This window comes from Biomphalaria glabrata, chromosome 1, assembly GCF_947242115.1.
Source record: "Biomphalaria glabrata chromosome 1, xgBioGlab47.1, whole genome shotgun sequence".
NCBI lineage: Eukaryota > Metazoa > Mollusca > Gastropoda > Planorbidae > Biomphalaria > Biomphalaria glabrata.
Genome location: NC_074711.1, coordinates 22,852,435 through 22,869,150, shown reverse-complemented (window position 1 = coordinate 22,869,150; position 16,716 = coordinate 22,852,435). Strand labels below are relative to the sequence as shown.

The 16,716-nt window shown below is 35.3% G+C and overlaps 1 protein-coding gene across 3 annotated transcripts in view; it reads left to right on the top strand.

Annotated features, from left to right (window-relative positions):
* Positions 1-7,407: 7,407 nt before the first annotated feature.
* Positions 7,408-16,716, top strand: part of LOC106066602 (mucin-2-like) — a 28,171-nt gene continuing 18,862 nt past the window's right edge. The window contains exon 1 of one of the 3 annotated variants that reach the window (XM_056028795.1): positions 7,408-7,569. The gene's annotated coding sequence lies outside the window, so the exon portion shown is untranslated. Of the gene's footprint in view, positions 7,570-8,344; positions 8,409-16,716 lie in introns of those variants that run through there. The other 2 variants (XM_013225673.2, XM_056028806.1) reach the window with 2 other exon arrangements.

Below are 16,716 nucleotides of genomic sequence, written 5' to 3'. Positions count from 1 at the left end.
TGAAGAGCACCACAATATTTCAAAACAAGCAGCTCGTTACTCTGGTAGCCGGAGGCGTATTTCTAATCATCAGTGTGTTCTTAGGTTTATGTTGCAACGAAGTCAAAGTCTACAAACAGGTTTGACGTCATTCCAGATTTTTGAATTCATCTGACCAATGTCGTGTCTGATATCAAAAAATGATGATCTTCATGTACACTGTATTTTATAAGATAAGATAGGATATCATCAAAGTTAATCTTATTTTTTTTTTTCATACTTTTTGTATGGTTTTACATAAGTTACATAAGTCAAAAGAAATAATGAAGCTAATTTAAAAATATGATTTAATTGTTAGTAGTGTTCAGTTTAAACAAATTCTTCTAATGTACTCATTGTTCCTTTAAAGAAAAAGTTTGGGAAACACTGGTCTAGATTCTAGATCATAAACATGGTCTAGATATGTTATTATAAACACTGGTCTAGATCATAAACATGGTCTAGATATGTTATTATAAACACTGGTCTAGATCATAAACATGGTCTAGATATGTTATTATAAACACTGGTCTAGATCATAAACATGGCCTATATATATATATATATAAATGGCATTATAATTTTATATACTCTGAATCTGACTACATTTACACATTCGCTTAACCGGGATTTTTTTTTTCGTGGGGAGGGGGCTGGGGAATTTTTTTTTGGGGGGGGGGGTAAAAATATATTTATTTTTTTTATTTATAAATGTGTCATTCATTATTTATTCAGAGTAATATATTCGACAGAAGGAGAAGTACTTGTCTTTTTTTTAAAAGTATTTTGAAGTATTTTACTTGTTAAAATAAAACTTAAAGACAAACTTTGAACTGATATTTTTGTTTAACTTTTAGAAATTTTATTCTTACTTAAATTAAACAAAAATATATACTATGGTCAAACTGGGTTAAAGTTTGCCTCTACCTTTGGCACCACTCTGAATGGCTCTGGTGCTTCTGGTTCTACAGTTGATGCTGCACTAGTCTAAGTTTGATGTCTAATTACTGAGACTGAAAGGGAAAACAATTGTAAAGGGAGTTCACACAAGCTCGTGGGCGGCCCTTTCGTGTTTATTCGAATTACCTATTCAGGTATCTAAAAGGTTTATGTGTAACAGTCACAGACTTACTTGAGAGAGTGGACACTGCTTATATCTTATCAATCGCGTATTGTCGCAATTTGTTATGGAGAAAATACGTTTTACTTTCGTATATACTCTAAAGCCTAAAAACCTTGATCTCGATGTCAGGAGTAAATCTAGACTCCGTACTATCTTTAAAATGATTAACATAATAAAACTTGTCCAATGTTTTTTTTTTTTTTTTGCTGATTCATATCACGTGACAATGACTGTGAGAGCGAAGAGTGATTACTTTCTTAAAGACTTCGACTTCAATTAAGAACAACAGAAGCCATGAGTCATCAGTCATAGTTTAGAACAAGATTTTTTTGTCTTAATTGCCTTTATGCGTCTTTCGTGCTATTGGGGGCTTTGCTTTCTAAAACAACAGTGGTCTTTTTCTTTTTGTTTGCATTTCGTTTTTGTTTGTTTTTATATCCGATGAAATCGGAACAGTTGACATTATTGAAACAACAAAATACAGTCATGTAGATAAAGAATAGAGAGCGATTTTGGACAAATAAAGGCGAAATATAAAGAAAAACGTAATGAGAATATAAAGAGGAAGATGAGGAAATTTTTTTGTTAAAAGGCTCACTAAGCAATGTCAAGGACGTCTTACTGAAGGGGTCGCTGTTGCCAACTACATAGATAACAATAGTGCTGTACGCGAATGAGCATGGACATTTGATTTTATAGTGCTAGAAGGTGTTTTCAATCAAATGGTACACTTTTTGAAAGTATTCGATTCTCACATCACTTTCTGTACATCGGATACACCAAGAAGCAAGCGTTATCCGCCATAGAGGATGATCTCAAGTAGCGTGATTGGTGGGCTCTGGGAGAAACGTAACTCAGGTGGAGTCAAATCGATACACAAACAAAAGTCATGGTGTACATCGCGATTCAAAGTCGAGCTCTCTTGCTAGGTGGTCAAATGGTAATAACCACTTAGCCAAACATTCAAAATATCCCGGGGAAAGAAAAGCAAAAATGGAAACAATGTCAAGCTCTTCTTTTGAATGTGACGAGACGTATGGGAATCATGCTATATTTAGATTCTTTAGATGACAAAATCCATATCGGCTATTGTGATTTTTCTATCAATTCAAATGGGAGAATAAAGGTCGTCTTGTTGGCCAGTAAAATGTTTCTATTTCTATAGTATATACCCATTCTTACTTTTTCTTTATTAAATAATTAAAATCTTTCGGTATAGCTTAAGTAAGTGTTGCCTCTAAAAATATTTTTAAAATATGTTTATTATTGTTACATAGTTTCCTACAACTAGAAATACATTTGTAGACCCTTTAGCCAAACTAGGCCACATTTGTTGGAGTTTCAATTTTCAAATAATCAAATAAATCTTTAAATCAATAAATCATGTTTTAAAGTAGTTATAGACATTAGTAAATATAATTTTCTGTAGTTTTTTTTTCTAAAATTCTACAATGAGAAAACGTAAAAGGTGCAGAAACATTTTGCATAGTAAGCGGCTACAAATTGTCTACAGGCAACAGCACTAGAGGATCAAAGTCATTCATACAACTCGCGAACTCTGGCCATTGTTTTAAAATATAGTTGTTGGTCTCTTGTTAAATACATATATTAAAATCCATTTAATTTAAATAATAACGTTACAATCAGTTGTCTTAATGTATATAATGAATGTGTCAACAATAATCCGTCAATAAAGAACAAAAAAAAGGTCACGTCTGCCAAACGTTCTATTTGCACGTATTGCTGCTCCAAACATGTCCTCGGCAGTTACTTCGTATTCATTAGGTTTAGACAACAACAAACGGTGTGAGAGCCGTTGGGACTTACCAGAAACCTTCAACTCAAAGGAGGACAAAAAAAAAAAAAAAAAGACACAGCAAGACAAAGTGAACGCTCAAGACTTGCCTTGCTAAGTAGTGCATGAAAAAATGGGAAGAGATCATTGGCTATCAAATTACAAATTTTGTTTATCATATATATATTTCTCATACAAAGTGACTTTTTAAATCAGTTTATTATGCAAATAAATAAATACAGTATGGAACTCCAAGCCGGACATTTTCTTCCAACATTACTTAGTGGAGAGAGAGAAAAAAAGCTTTTTACTGGGGAAAGTTATTCTATCTTCTTTTCATTTTTTTCTTGGTGGGACTTGGCTTGAAATCTTCAGGCGTTTCACTAGTAACAAAGTTTACATCTATTTTTGGAAGATCGAATTGTTGGATAATTCTGAGATTGGATATCTAATTGAGAAAAAAAAGATATAAAGTTTGCTTTCAGAAGACCTAAACTTAACAGTTGCATGGTATAGTGGTGGTGAAATCAGATTATCGAAAGCTTTTTTAGTTTGTGAGATTTTAGCGCGATAGACAGACAGATAGTTCAAAACGACTTAACCATAAGGCAGCCGATAAAAATGTTTTTCTTATCTAGTCAAACGGTTTAATTAATGTCATTGACTGCTTTTATTCTAACGAGGACAGAACCTCTCTGATGTCTACAGCCCTGTGTGGAGTCTTCTAGGATAGAAATGCAACAAAAAGAAAACAATAGTCTTTCAATCTTGCTGCGAATGTACAATTTATATTCAGACTTACCCAAATTGTTTATTTTAAAACTTTAATCCTTAGTGTTCTATTGAATCCAATTGTCCCATCATAAGCTTGGACTAAATAAATGACTTCAGCAAGGCATGTAACAGAAGCATTGCACTAACATCAATCAAACATTTGGAGGGTGAAAACATGTCATTTAAATCTATTAGAACAGTCACGCATGTAGGAAATGTACTGATGTACTTAGTGGACTAAGTAGAGATACATTGGTCATCCTTCATTTATTTCGTTAGTAGATACAGGAAACAGATGGCAAACGGAACTGGGTGCAGAGGAATTTAAGTTTTTCAACTTCTGACTTTTTTTTTTTTTATGGCGGCTAGAATAAACATTTTTGTAAAATGCTTTTATCCACAAAAATCTCTATCGCCCCTTGATACCGAACTATTTTCGCCCTAAACACAAACTGGCCTAAACCGACACTCAAACCAGGCGAGTTCTTGGGAGAGAGGTGGGTGCATGGAATCATGCGTAGGTCAACCATGTGACCACATTTTAATTAGTGTTGTAAATAATCAAAATGTGTTTACGTTTTGAGGCCATAGTTCAAGTCCTCGGGTTGAACACGGAAATGGTGTGAACAATGACACCTTAGTCTAGTTCCAATATCCTGGCCTCTTGCCCCCTCCCCCCCCCTTGTTTTAAAATAATTTTTTTGTGTGTAAAACAAAAGTATTTTCCAGAGACACAACTCACTTGTACAAGGAGTCTGAGACATGATTAATCTACTAGGCCTGGGATTACTGTTAGCATCATCGATCTGGTCCAAGTCTCAGCAAGTCTCTAAGTGGTTAGAGGAGACAGTCAGTGAAGAAAGGGTCTACTCAGGGGGGTGATGCCAACCCGTGCAGTCAAACAAAGGCGCCACGTTTACCTAAGCGCCCCGCCGCCACACGTGCTTCCCTTTGAAAGAACTTTATTACCTTTTTTTTTTTTTAAAGTTGAAATATGAATACTTAAACCCGCCCCATCGTTTGACAACCGGTACGCTGCTGCTTGAACTCGAATACAAAGCATTTCTATGGACGTACTTTAATTCGATCTATTACCAAACACGTAGATAATAAGACTAGACGTTGGTTTATTGCAACATTGCAAATAACCAGAAATTAAATAGGAATGCACCATAAATATTAGAATTACGCAAGCCTCTCCTCCCCAAAGTTTATCACTATTTTCTCTCTCTGTCTCTCTCTGTCTGTCTCTCTCTCTCTCTCCCTCTCTGTCTGTCTGTCTCCTATGTGTTAATGCAGGGGTTCTCAACCTGTGGGTCGCGACCCCTTTGGGGGGTCGATTGACGATTTGCCAGGGGTCGCCTAAGACCATCGAAAATATGGATTGTTATTGTCTACTCTTCTATTGCTGTGTGTGTAAGAGGGGAGGGGTCGCGGCAAAGTGAGGAATTGTAAAAAGGGGTCGCCGAGCTTAAAAGGTTGAGAACCGCTGTGTTTATGTGTACAAACAAACGAAGCCAATGTTTCACATGTTGTTACTCCAATCGTTTAGATTGTACCATTTAATTGTTTATGCCAACATTAAAGTTTTAAGAATTGAAATCCAATAAAATTTAATACATTATATTTTTTCCACTTACAACATATATATATTTTCTTGTTTTAGCGCTATGCGTGTTTGGTGGTTAGTTATAGAGTTTTTGATTCAGAAAATTCAAATAACTATTATCATATTAGTTTTAATGCAAAACATGTCCAGACAAAGAACAACAGAAAGTATAAAAGGAATACCCCTCCCATTTATATCTCACAGGATTTATAGATTGGTAAGATTTAGGTCTACTTACACTATTGGGATACTAAACTAAAGACGTGTTTTAGTCCGTCCAGATCGAATAGATCTCTGAGATTTGTTGGTTAAAAAAAACCCATAATGTATTTTCTGTAATCATTGAGTCATTGACCATCAGACAGATTTACTTGTAATTATGAACTAAAGTCTAATTGACCACGAAAATGATTTGTTGATAACTTAGACTTAAATCATATAGTATGAGTTGAGCTTTATATCAACTTACAACAACAACAACAAAAACTGTCACCAAACACACCCATGAACAACAACACTATTAGTAGGTATACTGCAGTTGTGGGTCTAAAGAGTTGAAACTTTGTTCTACAATAACATATATATTCGTGAGTATTATGGAGTCAGAGCGTTAGAGTTATTTTGTTAACTATTACTGGTAGAAAATTATATTTTATAGAACAGACTAGTTTATTGTCAATGATTTAAGTCACATTATCTAAGAAACCGAGTTCCACAGTCATCAATAATCTTGGCACTTCAGAATGTCACTAGTCACCACTATGTACTGGGGTTTGAACTCCTGTTGACCTAAACATGGTGACTGAGACTTCATTCTGTAGACTTTGTTACTTTGATCCAGACGCGGCGACCATTTTCAAACTGACACTTCTAATACGATGTTTCTGCACAGCAATAAAATATATGTCAGTAAGTTGGTGTACACAATCTTCTTTTTTTGAAGTAACGTCTGTATTATATAAGATAATTTATAGTTATATTTTTTTTTTCGCAACTTAATATGTAGCAAAAATTGGGTAGGTCAGTAGATGATGTCTTGGGTTCACGAGAAGAAATTCTGGAGAGACGGCTACAATGTTTCTTTGGCGTGATACGAATGAAATTCATTGCTAAAAAGGTAGACAAGCTAGTGACACACGAACAAGACAGTGACACACGAACAAGACAGTGACACACGAAGAAGCTAGTGACACACGAACAAGTCAGTGGATATTGTTTCTTTTATACATCGTAAATAGCATGTATAATAATAGTGTCAGTGTTAGCAGATATTTCCTTATACATTTAACCGTAGGGCTGATTATACAACACACACAGATACAAACGTATAAGCCTAACTAAACAACATTCGCTTTATGATGTGTAGTCGGTTTAAAGAGCAACTTAAAAGAAAAAAAAAAGTAGGCCTGAAAATAGATCTAGGCTGCGAGAGAGTAATTGCATTGGTTCAGTGTGCCATACCCGCGGAGTCCCATCCAAGAGTTGTAGACCCTGCAAAACACATTTAGATAAGTCTAACTAATTATATTGAAAACATGTCTAGTTTTCATCAGAAACTAGATCTAGGAATAAGTAGGAAACTAGGAATATTTAACTACTAATTGTCAAACATTCCTTTTTTCAAATAGCTTAATCTGTTCACGATGTTATAATATGCCAATACAATTTATGTCACCTCTCTTTTTTAGTTTGGTAGCAATGTCGGTCAAGGTCTAAAAATAAGTATAGGCCCTATAGATCTAGATGACTATGGAACGAAATTTTTTTTTTGAAGTTCAAAATGGCCATCCAACAAAGCCCTCATAAATCTCTTGGTAGTAAAATATTAATTTCTCACAGCCCTCGCTTCTTTCGAGCGAACCCAGCCTAACAATTCTTCAAAGCGGCTGTGAACTTTCCCGAATACAGTTTCATTGTTCTTCAACTCGTCCCTACTCTCATCTGCTTGGATCGTTCCGCGGAGGGTAGCGAAGCGTCAAACCCTGTCAGCCAATCAGGCGAGACTTGAAAACTTGGGTCACAGAGTAGGCTGCTCATGATTGGGCGGTGGATATTGGCTAAAAATACTGGCTCCGGAAAATAATGCTGACGGTTATCGACTGTCACGTGACCTCGCCGGCGTTGTGGCCTTGTGGATGTTTAATTTTCTCAATTTTGGATTGTTTTTATGTTGATATTTTCTGTATATTACATACTGTATATTAAAATTCAATTCCGGATAGTTGTTGAACGAGAGTTTTGTTGACCAAGGTAAGCTTATCAATTCAATTTATGTAGATTTTAGCACTGAAATCCTTGTTTTCTAGATCTATAAATGGATGTGTGACAAGGCGCTGCTTGTCGATGAGGGGGGAACTTACAGCAGTCGGTGTTAGAAGAAGCAGACCAAGATGGCGTCATCAGCAGGCCAACCAAGCTAACATTTAAAAAAAAGGAAGCTTCTCAGTTCTTGACTCTGTATAAATCTATAACACAGCAATGTAGTCTATTTCTATAGTTCGTTTTACAAAAACCACAACATTGTATTAGATATCCTTTGAAATAGGGTATCTTTTTCAAAAGAATTTTCATAGCAGACGCTTTGATTTACTTTAAAAATAGCCTGCTTTTGAGTGTTGTTATTTGAAAACGAAAGTAGACAAAAGCTTGCTTTTTAAACTGTCGAAAGACTCGGAAAAGTGTGATTTTGGAGAGCAAATTGTCCTATTTTTATTCTACCCTTGCCACCATCTTCTAGATCTAGTGTAGATCTAGATCGAGAGTCTAGTCTAGTTTTCAGGTTCTAATCTAAATGAGTAAATCTAGCTATTCTAGATTCTATCTAGACTGTAATCTAGATCAATCTAGAATCTAGATCTAATCTATCTATATTTATCTAGATCTAATATATTAGACTATATAGTCTAGTTCACTTAGATTTGATCTAGATCTAAACTAGAATCTAGATCTAGAAATATACCAAAATCTTAATCTAGAATAGATATAGAATCTAGAATCTAGATCTAAGTTTTGTAATTCTTTTTTTAAGAATAATATCTTTTCAGAGGGTAGACTAGTCACTAGTCTAGATCTAGTTCTGTGGAAAGTAAGTAAGTTGAAGTCTTGTAGTTCTAGATAGATCTAGATCTAGTAGATATAAATAGTAGATTAGATCTAGATTCTAGAACCAGATCTTTATCTACTCTTATCTTGAAATATAGATCTAGATTCTAGAATCTGGATTATACTAATCTAGTCTATATCTATTATGATTTATCCCTTCTGTATTATATTTTGAATTGATCTAAAATAAATATTCTTATAACTAGAGTCTAGTCTATAATTTACACCTAGAGTTAGTAGAGGCTAGATTATTGATATAGATCTAGATCTATATGTAATTATAGACCTCTAGTTCTATAGTCTATAGAGCCTAGTCTTGTAGAATTTCTAGGCTTTCTTCTGAATCTAGGATTCTAGATCTATATTGATTCTAACTAGTTATGTAGATTTAGATGTAATCTAGAGAGACCAAGAATGCTAGACATAAGAGATTTGTATTTAGATTAACTTTAAGATAGATCTAGATCTAGTTGAAATCTATTGATAATTTTACTTTTAATTATTAATTTAAATTTAGACTCTATCAATGTATTATGCTCAATACTTAGTTAGGCATATCACTATCGTTACTACTTGAAATACCCAAAGCTTTTTTTTAAAGTACCCCATAAATAAAATTGGCTATTCTATTGATTTCACTGCTACTAGAGATCTCTTAATGGTCCGTTCGATGATGTATGCCTGTGTTTTCTATTAAAACCCCTATTATGATTCATGGAAAGCGACTTTGACGGTGTAGTTGGCTCATTGAATACGGCTGGTCTCAGCTGATTCGCCCACAAGGCTAAGGCAAAGCCAGGTCATTTTGTTCAGCAGTCATTGGTCAGTATCGCGCGAAGGGCTCGGTGTGTATGTGTGCAGTGTAGGGCTTAGGGAGCTGGAAAGGAGAACAAAAAACGAGAGAGGAGTGGGAGTTAAGGGTGTGTGTAGTTGATGTCTTTATGTGTTGGGACAGTCGCTTATCTAGTCAAGAACTGGACGTGGTAGCCTGTGTTGGTCAGATGGGCTCGTACTAACAATTACTCCTAAGTTCTGCATTATATATCTAGGGAGCATTTTTTTTTTTTAGAGGTAATCGTTGACGCTGTAAAATGATTTGGCTGAACAAAACATAACTCCTTTTTATTTAAATTTATCCTTTATGACTTTTTTTTGTTCAACATTTCAGCCACAGACTTTTTTTTTTATAACGTTTTTGAATCCTTATAGAAATGTGTGCTTTATTAAAATAGGATTTTGTTTTGTTTTCTTTTAGACAGCCATGTCTAGAAATCGAAAGGCTAGTGCCGCACCCAAAGTATTTGTCGCTGTTTATTTTCTCTCTTTATCTTTCTCTTTTTCTCTGTCTGTCTCTTTCTCTCTCTCTCTCTCTCTCTCTCTCTCATTGTTAACTGGATAAATCTTGTAAGGCTTTAAAAAATATTGTGCTGTGTATTGAACTTCTGATTTTGTTCTTTATACATCAGAGTATTCGTTTTCTGTAGATTTGCATTAAAGAAAAAAAAGTTGGTCGATTAAATCTCGTGAATTGAGCCATCCCTCTATGGTGGTATTCAAAAGAAATTCGTTCCCGACAGGCAGCACTTCTAATAGCTAAGGGGAAGAACTCCACATTGACATCTATAATCTCAATAATGTAGAGGTTGTCTCCATTTTCGACATTAAACTAAATAATTTATTACAAATAATTAATTGACTGATTGGTTAATTTTTTAATTGATTCATGTTTTGTTAGATACAATAATTGCTTCAAGTTTCAACTGGTCAACTTGATCCGAGAATTGTTGTGGGGAAAACAGCGTGTACAATTATCTAAGGGACAAAACCACAAATATTTAGCCATATCTCTGAATACTGAAAATAATTAATTACGAGTAATTAATAGACTAGTTTTTTTTTAATTGATTCATGTATTGTCTTCGCAAATTAATAATTGTGCAGTTTCAACTTGATCCGAGAATGGCTGTTGGAGAAATAACGTGTTCAGACTTTTTACCAGACAGACACAGTGAGTTAATATAAGCTTTGTTTGTATTAATGAAGTTAATGAAATCAGGAGAAATGGTATCTTGAAAAGAAAGTTTCTGTTTTGAAAAAAAAAACAAAATTAAGTAGAGAAATGTTAGTGCACACAACAGCTACACACACACACATATATATGTAGAGCTGTTATACTATACTATTTTTCCCTCCCCTCCCCCCACCCCACCCCAAAAAAAACAACCTCAAATCATTTTAACAGAATTGACAATTTGTAAAGTCTTGAAAAGTGTTACTGAAGAGTTACATAAAAAAATTATTAATAAAACTGATGATTTCTGTATTAAGGGAGAAAAAACTAGGCCACTTCAAAAACCTCCTTTAGTTCGTGTCTTCCTCTCTTGTTGCCCAGACAGTCCATTGTTTTTGTTTTCTTTACGTCAACGTTCATGTCTCACGCCTGACACTAGTCTCCCCCCCCCCCCCCCCCCTGCTTCATCTTCCCCTTGCCTTGTACACATTAGAGCAGAGGAGTATCTCTTCTTTTATTTGTTTTTTACAAAGCCATTCATGGGTTGGGGTTTGGCATTCTGATGTTTTTTTCTTTTCTAATCAGACTTATAGCTGTTTTTATGCTCTCAAACCGAAAGTGTCGGAGCCAAACAAAAGAAACATTGGTTTAACACAAAGTATTGTCGTTCACCAGCAACTTTTCTGTTCATAGTCACTGGAATCTAGTGACTATTCATGAGCTAACCAACTTACGTCTCTAACCTAGCCAGAAACCATAGTTGAATATAAATGTAGTTCACACTAACACTATACTCAACTTACAGCATTTTCCCCTACTTGTTTATTTGTACTTTTTGTTAACAATTATTAATTTCTAATGTATTGTGACATCCACATTTGAAATGTTGACTTATTTTAAAGGAATAGGTCTCAACCAATGTGTTTTATTGATAGCCGTGATGCCCAACCCAATTCAGCCTGCTGGCTATTTTTCTTTCCGACACCCAGGTCGCGGGCCTTATAACAGAAAAGATTTTAAAAAATGAAATAGGCAATAAACCATTTTTATTAGAAACTCGTGTATCCAGTTCTTACATTATTTAAGGGGGTGTTTAAAGTTGATCAGAAATGAACTTCTGACTATCCCACTGCTTAAATGAGACTCCAAGTCGTCGCACTGAATCTTGATGTTTGTCCAAGTGACATGGTTTTCTATCGTTTCTTCGGGAAAAGTTTGTTTACATTGCTCTATTTAAAACAGAAGCAACTCTGTAGCTTGCCTTACCGTCGACTGATATTCTTGTCTCTTCTCGAAAAAGGCTTAACTTAGCAATCTTTTCTTCGCTTTCAAACGAAAATGTTGCCATATTTCTTTAGTCTTTGGTTTCATAATGCCGTTTAATGTTCTGTTCCTCAAAAACAGACATACTTTCTTAACAATCATATGTTGGCTTATTATCATGTTCACAAAAATGTAAAGATCTGTCCACTTTATTGGGAAGAGATCCACTTTTCGTTTCTTCAGCTCTCTTCATCACGTTTTTACAAATGGAACACTTTTACAAATGGAACACGACCCAAAATGATGCAGAAATGAAGCCCTGTGTTACACACAAGATGTTAAGGACATGCTACCTCAAGACAGCTACGTAAAATTCATGAGCCAAAAATAATTACCAACTTGTCTCGGAAAAGATCATCATTGTTTCTTACCAGAAAAAAAAAATCTGTTTAGACTAGATTCAAATCCAATGAAGTAAGAGATACAGCCCTAACGTAGGAAAATTTTTTTTTGGGCCTGGGAAGGGGGGGGGGAGCGATTTTCTACACTTTGTGCCCACGTTTCGGCAGGCAGGATAAATTACGGCCCACGGGCCGTATTTTGGGCATCGCTGATTTATAGGCGTTACTTATATAAAGATATGACATTCTGTGATATCTATATATAATAATATATCTATAATATATCTATAAAAGTAAAAGCCTTTGTTCTTTGACTGAAGACGCCCCTTATCCAAAATGCGGAGCAGCACTCTCAATCGATAAATTTGTGAAAGGCAATGTTTATTATTCCTTAAGAGAAGGCATAGCAAGTGTAATTTTTTTCTGAAGAGCAAGGTTTAAGTCTATATCTAGAAGCTATAACTGAGAGCTCCCCCTCCTCCCCCCCAAAAAAAAAAAGTATGCGGGAAGAGTGGACTGTAGACAAGGTAAAGCGGATGTTATGGGGCTTCTATTGGATAGGTCAAAGAAGCTTGGTTGTGTTTGTGGAAGGTAAGAGAGGGTCCTTTTTGCACTGAAAAAAAAAACAAACAAATCCTTATCCTTATGGGCTACAAAAGACAGACCATAGAAATGTGTGTTTCATAAAGAGGCAATGAACCAGACAAATCAAAGGTATTATATCATGAAAGATTTCAAATGACGACCAAAGAGGAAAGGTGTATCCCTATACCGTTTAGCTTGAAGATCAAAAAAAAAAAAAAAAGGATAAATCCAAGGGCAACTCATTTTTGCCAATCGCACACTCTGAATAATTTGTTACAGAATACTAAAGATCTTTCACTGACATATATTTTATTAAAATGAAAATAATTCCCGATATTTATATCCCAATAGTGACTTTTATATTGATTTATTCATTTATAGGGCAAATACTGAAATCTCATTACGTATGTTTTTGGTTTCAAAACACCAAAGACAATAAAGATCATAATGATACCCTCAACCAGTGAGAGAGAGAGAGAGAGAGAAAGAAAATAATCAGTGAGAGAAAGAGAGAGAAAGAACATAACCAGAGAGAGAGAGAGAGAGAATGAACAAACATAACTAGATTATCTTGTAAACTAAATCCAAGATGCGGTGTGTCATCTGACTACCATTCAAGTAAGGGGAGACTATCGATTGCCCTTAACTTGGGTCTAGTTTAGATTTGAAAAAAAAAATGGTGTGCCCTCAAGTGTGCGCGTTTTTATCTTGTGGTGTTAATGTGTAGTTTAAGTCATAGCCAAAATTTTATAATTGTCAAATCTAATTTAACATAAATTTCTTAGATGAACATGACACATTTTTTTAAACAATACTTCTATTCAAGTTATTCCGTCATGGAGGAACCTGTGTGGTTGGGCGGAGAGCTGATCTCAAAAACTGCTGTACCGATTTTCCTAGAGATTGAGCAGTTGATGTATAAAGATAAAACAGCCATGTTTAGTGCATTTACATACCAACTCAAATAAGATTGAAAAGTTTGTTTCAATAATGGAATCATTCCAAAACTGTTTCTCTTTCCTGATGTTGTCAAAGCATTATTTTTTTTCTACCGTATCGACCATTGTTGTGATTGTTATGTAGGTGTGAGTTTGAGGTGACGTAATTTGTCTCTAGTATTTTTGAAGTGTTTGACATATATAGATTTTCTAGATTTAGTTCAATTTATAAAATGTGTTAAAACTACACAAAACCTAGTCCGAAAAAAGATAAGAATTCTTAGAAGTATTTGGGAAAACTTGGCGATTGACGTCATTGAAGAATCTATGCTGAACTGTTTATGTTCTCAGTTTTGTGACTAGAGAAACCTTAAATGAAGGGCTTTTTCAAAAGGGTACCGCAGCAGGCACTGCTAAGTTGGAGCTCGAAAAATCGTTAAAATTATTGGAATTAAAAAAAAATTAACAATTAAAATTTAAGGCAATATTTGTCGTAATTATGTGCACACAAATTAGAATCTTTTTTTTTTTAAATTAGTGTACCATCGCCTACAAAGCAGGAAAACTCGTCAGGACACTCTATGTAATGTCCATGGAGAGAAGTCGAGATTTCCAGCAGGTGGAACGTGTGAAATGATGTCTTGTTTTCATGTCACAGACTATTTACTTGATAGACTGGACATGTCTTCACTAGCCACTTGTATTACAAAGAGAGATAATTGTGATGTGTGGATACTAAAAGTAAAGGGACATTTTTTGTATATAGCTCTTCTCCTTCAGGCCATCCCTTTCCCACCTCTTTCTTTTGTCGCTTAGAAAGTGGTTTATGTCCAAGAGTTTGTGAGAAGTCGGGAAGACGGCTAGAACTGCGTGTGAAGGGTTGCCTCGCTCACATCGACCGGTACGCAAAATCAAGTGAGAGACATTTGACTGGAATGGAGAGCTGATTCCACCAACATGGCCTAGGAGATACTGGATTTCCTTTTTTTTTTTTTTTTAAATCTCGTGAACCACTGTGAGCTGTTATAGGAAGAAGTCACTGATTTATCTTCCATTGCCTATGGCCCTAGACATTTTTTAGTTCATCAAACATCATTTAGGCGAATAACTAGAAAGAATATAAGGAAAGCATGAAAGAAAAGAACTGTATTGACTTAGTGTAGCACAGTGAAGTAACACAGTGAGGAAATGGAGTAGATTGCGGGGGTGTGGCACGTCAAACACCTTGGCAAACAATCACCCTTTTCTGCTTTAAAAAAATAAATTCTTCTCCTATCATCCCCCCCCCCTTTTTTTTGTTGTTTCCCCACAATTCTTGATGCTTTTTAATTATTTTGTTTCCCCAAGTGTATGTATAGGACTTTTATTTTGGACAAATACTCATTTGCAGTTCTCTTCAGAGCCTCTCCAACGGTTTCAAAGTTGCAAAGCGCATTCTGGTTATCTGATTCAAATGAATGTTTGTTTCACTCGAGACAGACAGTGTCGACCTAATGTCAGCTGGCTGAGCCGCTACGTCTGCTATGCAAATGTGCCTGCTCTGACTTTTTGTTACGTTTGGGGAAACTACGTTTTAGACTTCATCTCACAAAAGTTGTGAGCTTTGTAGTTCTTACAATAGTTTTTTTTTTTTTTTTGTTGATGCTTAGTGTCTTGTGACCATTATGAATACTACATATTATTAGCTTTAACTGGTTTATTTGAACCACTCACCGTGAGTTGTATATGCCAACACTTTATATTATGAATATATTTTGGATGCATTGGCCGGCTGAATAGTTGTGTTCAAATTTAACAGCCGTCTACAAATGAAAGTACTGGACTTATCGCGTTACGTGCCAACGATACTCAGTAGTTTGAAAGTATTTAAATTCATTTTTTTGACGATACTCATCTGATTCATAGAGCCTGGGGGAAATAAGCTTTACCCCTTTTACGCTTTTTTTTTTCTCAGTGAATAACGGTCTTAAAAGTCTGTCCAGTGTTGTCTGCTTGGCTTGCATACGTGATTTTAAAAACTTGTGGTCTGCTGCGCCCTCTCGTGGTCAACTGATTAGAAAGAGTTGATGTTATACTGTTATGATGTAACAAAGAGAAAAGCAAAAAGTTAATAGTCATGACAGACGTAACATTGCAATTTGAATGATTGCATTAAACCGATACAAAACGACCATATGGTGTATATGCTACTAGAATGAGTTTTAGTTGCTTGAATGATTGGGTTGCTGGTCCTCTTCCTTGGTGTCTGTAACCCCAACGTAGTGAAAGTTACACTCGTGTCAGTATAGATGTCAGATAGTCTATTTATATAGAGTCAGTATCGTGATTAGTTAGGGCATTTCAATAGTATTGTATTAGTACAGTTTTTATTTGTTTTTGTTTTTCGCATTTCATTTATTTGCAATCATCACTATCCGTATATTTGATTGGTCAAACAACTTTTGTGTTTGTGAGGAGTCTCAGAGGAGTATACCAATCAAATCTCTGGCCTAAATCTAGCATTGTTTTTAATTGTTGGATCTAAATCAGTGGTTCCCAAACTTTTTTTGTCTCGTAGACCCCTTGCCATGGTTTCTGATTTTCGGTAGACCCCCTGCTTAACTTGTATTGCATTTTTGCAAATTCATCAACATTTTTAAAAACTAATTTCTAAATGTAGTGAGTCTAAGAGTGAAAAAGTAATTTAAAGCTGCATTTGAAGTTATACAGATGTCATTTTTATTGATAAAATTAAAATTTAAACCAATTAAAATTCCATTGGCCTCCTTCAGTCGTAGAACGACTATGATTCATCTCAGAGCACACTTCCTCATGTAGCTGTGGAGCCCTATTTTGGGGAGAGACTCCCATCCACAAATATCGTAGGTTAAGGTGGCTTTTGCTTCGGTGGTAGAGGTCTGGCCATTTTTTTGCATAGTCCGTTTTTCTTCCAGGGCTGAGGCCCATGTTCTTTCGCTATCCATAGCTTTCTTGGTCACTGTCTCTCTCCATTAGGTGCGGTCTAGAGCTATGTCTTCCCAATGGTCAGTATTGATGTTCACTGATTTGAGGTCCCGTTTTAATACATCTATGTAATGGAGGTGGGGGCGTCCAGTTT